The following is a 5,524-nucleotide window of genomic DNA, read 5'->3' as shown; positions in this document are numbered from 1 at the left end:
ATCTTTATACCCTTGAAACATCCAACATTTAAGTAGCCTATTAGGGCCTAAGACAGTAGGCCTGCACTGCCTCTCAGTGAACTTCATGATGAGACATTTTGGGCAAAAGTAGGCTACACAACATTTTAATGTGAATTTTTTTAAGTAAAATGTTTACAATTTGCTGCATATGGGCATACAGGGCTATAAGCTGATAATAACATGTATTAACATCTCCTATAGAGGCTATCACTTTTTTATGTATATCCCTTTGTTTCCCTTTTTGTTTAGGCGTATGGAAATCTGCAATGGTACCTTAAACAGCGGCAGAGGCGATTCTGTGAGCCAAAGATCCGACTCATTTTTATGAACTGAACTAAACGAGTCAGTTCACTTTCATGAATCCAAATGCCCATAACTACTGAACATCGGAAAACTGGGCGGAAGCGTCGATCCTTGCTCCAGAAATCCTTCCGCGTTGTCGCAAAAACACAAAGCAATGTGTCAAATAATGTCAACCGTTACATATTTCCCTACATTACTTCGAGTTGTGTTTTATTTGGTATCATTTAAAACGATGCCTATAGTAGATGGTGTAAATGCAAAGCCTGTCCCTTACAAAGTTTAATTAAAGTAGGCTAGCCTAGTCCCCGCACTTCCCAAAAGAAGTTTCCTTTCAATCACGCATTGATACATGGCAAAGGAAAGCGTCTGTGTGATAGCACGCAAAGTAGAAAATAATCTGGAGGAATCATTGTAGGCTGTCATTGTATGCTACCGTCAATAATTGTGTTGGTAGCAATACGAGTCTTTGCTTTCAAATGATCCCTGGGACTTACAATGGCTCTGTTTGTTAAATGGGGGTTACTTGTATGGGCACACAAGCCGAATTCACGGCGCAGCACGTGGAATTACATCAGACTCCCCTTGATGGTTTAATGTAGAAGGGGCCAAGGGATAGGCATCGTAGACTCCAGTCGGCTTTTTATTCGTTGGCTTCAATTCACAGGCAATGCAATGCAAATGCGGGAACATCGAAAAATAGATTCACAGAGGACAAAATGCTTAATTCTTTTTTTTTCCGTTTTTGAAATGAAAATTTATAAAAAAAATAATAATGCGGATATTTAAATTCATTATGGTCAACCCCTCCCTTTTCATTCCAAGTAGAGACATTTAGCCGATGTATTGGATATAAAGAACATAATATAAAAATAATAAATGTAGATAAACAATATCGTTTTGTATGTCCTCATGTTATACTGTAGGCCTATATTATAGTATAACACACCAATAACAGTCAATGATATTCTATGCTTTTTTTTTCAAGATAAAAGGTGGGTTATGGAGAACTGAACAACCTATTGACAAATAGGCCTACTGTACACAGGAAATCCATATAATCTCCATGAATCCCATTCACTTTCAGAGGATGTGTTGTATGCCTTGGAGAGCAAAACAATGGGGTGGTTATATAAGACGTTAATGCTATTGGATTTCTATGTCGTGTGGAATGGCGATAGATCAGACTAAATGATTCTGCCTGGTTGTCATAGTGATAGAATGTTGTGTGAGAAGTTTCTTTGTATCTCACTGGCTCCCTTAAAGCCTTTGCCACAGCCTTATGTTGCAGCAGAACCCAGGCACCAGTGTGCATCCATTTGCCTTCTGATCATGTGCACTGTTAAAACATATTGTAATGCTGGCAAAGCTTTTCATTGGATTTGTATCTTGACATATATGGGAATGGGCTGAGTAGGCCTACATCAGTGTGACAAAAGATAGATAGGATTGGGCCCATAGGCCTTATCTAACCAACACCTTACATTCCTTGTCATTTCCATGCCTTACTTTGTACAGCCTATTTGAGTAGGTCACCAAACAACAAGTAAATCATGGCAACAATTGACATCCTAATGATTTGACTCCCTTTCCTAATTTTGTATGCTTCCAAAGAAAGTACGGTAACCTTGATTAAAACTTATAAAAACGTATCCCATGTTTAACAAAAAACAAGCTAAAAAACAATGACCATCATAGATTTTTCCCTCCCGCCCCCCCTTGCATGCCTCTATCCTTTGGAGAATTCAGAGTTCATGGAGTCAGTTTGGTTTCTCATCTCACACATATAGACAGCCAGTGCATTTCCTGTGTTTTTTCACACAGTGTAGCGAGGACAAGGGCAACAGGATGTTTATCTCACACAATCCTCGGTGACTTCCTCCGTTAAGAGCAATCATGGCCATCTGCTGAAGCACAATTCAAAGGAATGAAACAAATACACATTCACCTCCTTGCTAGATAGTTAGAATTCAGTTCACTTTATGAATCCCTTAGGAAATTATTATGTGCAACTCATAATGACATTGAAAATCAAAAAATCAAATCAAGAATGTGAATGTTGGCATCTCAGTTTACAGGATCATGGTCTTGTTAGCTTTGTCTTCAAATCAAGGTATTATGTTGTACATGGTTTTATGCTCTTTTGAAATCATTGTCATAGTAAAACAATTTAAGGAGGGGAGACAGAGACTCGAGGAAAAGCCAAGTCAACTGAAGGTCAAGCCAGATCAAAGATGCATTGTAGTCTACAGTGCTTAAATCAGTTTCCGTCCCCTCAATGACACATGATCAGTCAGGTGACTTCCTCAAACTCAGGTGATTGCCAGCTTCAAACAGACTGACACAGACAGACAAGCTGCAGTCACAAGTTGAGGGAAGTTGAGGCAACTCTTTGTACAGGCCATTACAGACAGGACACTATGTGTGAGCGATCTTCCTGTCTCAGAACCCTTCGAATTAGAACCCTTTGAACCTCTTGGAGCTCTACAAGAACTCTATTTTTTCAAGACCAGAGTGTCTGGTGAAGATCACAGATGACAGTTCTACGGTTCTGAGAACTCTAATCTGCAGATCTTCATCTTTTTTTTCTCCTCTATCCCGGTTAGTAGCTCTTCAGCCACATCCAGACTATGTTCCTTTATGTGCTGTTGAAATAACACACCCCTGTTTTATCTGTCCGCATACCTGGGCAACAAAACATCCTATTTGGCATGGTTCTATCACCCGATTGGCCTCCTACCCGAGGAGAGGAGGAAAGGTTCCTCGCTCTCCAGTTTGCTGTGGAACCCGTCAGACGATCCAGTCAGCAGGCGGGGCGGGGCGGGGCAGAGCAGAGCCCCCTCTCAGCACGAGGTAGGGGTGGGGTGAGGGCGAGACTTGCTGTTTAAACATCCTGCCAGCTGAACACAACAATGCATACCTGTGATTAGAGTGGCCTGGCCCTGGAAGTCACTGGCTGTCAGGCATGCTAATTGTGGGGTGGCGGGCGGAAAAAGGTGTAGTGGCCTGAGGGTTAGGAAGTGGCTGGGGCCTTCAGGCATGTTGGACTGTGTGTTTGTGTATAGGCAAAATATACAACTGTTTGCTCTACTCTATTTTGCTCTTGTGCTCTATAGTTTTCGAAATCATCATTCACAGTACAGCATGGAGTATATCCTGCAGCAGGAGAACTACCTTGGCTAGCACAGTGGGATGCTAAGAGTGCCTGTCTTGTGACTACGAGGATGTCGGTTCAGACAAGAGGTCATGAATGTGTAGCCCCTGAGAAAAACATCTCTTCTCAATGTTCTCGGCCGTTTTAATAGATAGAATGTCAACTATGTGAGCCTCCATACAGACCATAATAAGTAGAGATGAGTCATGTACTGTGCTCTCTAGGACGGGCTGGTTTAGATCCCATTTGAAAGACGTGAATGAATAATAGGCCTGTCTGTACTGTTGGCTGCAAGTGTCTGAAAAAAGGGTTCAGCTGTAGTCCAAGACTTAATTTATAACAGGTTGGATGTTGTAATCTACATTTAACACTATACACGTCTCAGAATATGAGCTAGCAGGTCAGGATCTTTCAGAGGGGCTCCCATGACAAAAATCCAGTGAGCCTGGTTGTAAGAAAATCCAGAAATGTTTGATTTCGTTTTGGCCACAATGATTGTATAGTTTCCTAGCGGCCCTTTCCTGTGTGTGTGTGCACCATAGACCTGGCTTGTCTGAAACCTGATCTGCGTGCAGGGGGAGCCTGGCTGTGTTTGGTGGTGTTTAGCTGTGTTTAGGCTGAGGTGGACAGGCCTTTGTAGCTGCCTGGGGCTGTTTATCTGGGCGTATTCGGTGGACTCCTCGTCCCTGTAATCATCCTGCCGCCACGGAGCACCACAGGACCGACACGGGGACTAATGACACGCTGGAGAGGAAGTTGCAGATGACTGTTTACCCACAGGGAGGAGAGGGGATGGGGGGGGCACTGGGAGGAAAGGGGATGGGGGGGGGACACAGGGAGGAGAGGGGATGGGTGGGGGGACACAGGGAGGAGAGGGGATGGGGGGGGGCACTGGGAGGAGAGGGGATGGGGGGGCGACACAGGGAGGAGAGGGGATGGGGGGGGCCACTGGGAGGAGAGGGGATGGGGGGGTCACAGGGGGGAGAGGGGATGGGGGGGCACAGGGAGGAGAGGGGATGGGGGGGGCACAGGGAGGAGAGGGGATGGGGGGCACAGGGAGGAGAGGGGATGGGGGGCACAGGGAGGAGAGGGGATGGGAGGGGGGCACAGGGAGGAGAGGGGATGGGGGGGGCACTGGAAGGAGAGGGGATGGGGGGGCACAGGGAGGAGAGGGGATGGGGGGGGCACAGGGAGGAGAGGGGATGGGAGGGGGGCACAGGGAGGAGAGGGGATGGGGGGGGCACTGGAAGGAGAGGGGATGGGGGGGGGCACAGGGAGGAGAGGGGATGGGAGGGGGGCACAGGGAGGAGAGGGGATGGGGGGGGCACTGGAAGGAGAGGGGATGGGGGGGGCACAGGGAGGAGAGGGGATGGGGGGGGCACAGGGAGGAGAGGGGATGGGAGGGGGGCACAGGGAGGAGAGGGGATGGGGGGGGCACAGGGAGGTGAGGGGATGGGGGGGGGCACTGGAAGGAGAGGGGATGGGGGGCACAGGGAGGAGAGGGGATGGGAGGGGGGCACAGGGAGGAGAGGGGATGGGGGGGGGCACTGGAAGGAGAGGGGATGGGGGGGGCACAGGGAGGAGAGGGGATGGGGGGGGCACTGGAAGGAGAGGGGATGGGGGGGGCACTGGAAGGAGAGGGGATGGGGGGCACAGGGAGGAGAGGGGATGGGAGGGGGGCACAGGGAGGAGAGGGGATGGGGGGGGCACTGGAAGGAGAGGGGATGGGGGGGGCACAGGGAGGAGAGGGGATGGGGGGGGCACAGGGAGGAGAGGGGATGGGAGGGGGGCACAGGGAGGAGAGGGGATGGGGGGGGGCCCACAGGGAAGAGAGGGGATGTATATTATAGTATAACATACCGATACATTTGTTATAAACGTACCCGTATCGATAATCCACTGAAATATCAAGACCACTAAGTCATCTGGTATTCCTATGTCTCATATCCGTTACGTGTGTCATTGTTTACATGGTTGCTGTACTGCTGTGAGAGGGCCTTATGACCAATACATATACACATTTCTTAAAAATCAGTGTGAAGTGAGTAG

Source organism: Hypomesus nipponensis, chromosome 3 (genome assembly GCF_054491055.1).
Source record: "Hypomesus nipponensis isolate SF chromosome 3, ASM5449105v1, whole genome shotgun sequence".
Lineage (NCBI taxonomy): Eukaryota > Metazoa > Chordata > Actinopteri > Osmeriformes > Osmeridae > Hypomesus > Hypomesus nipponensis.
Note: the sequence above shows the minus strand (reverse complement) of the source record.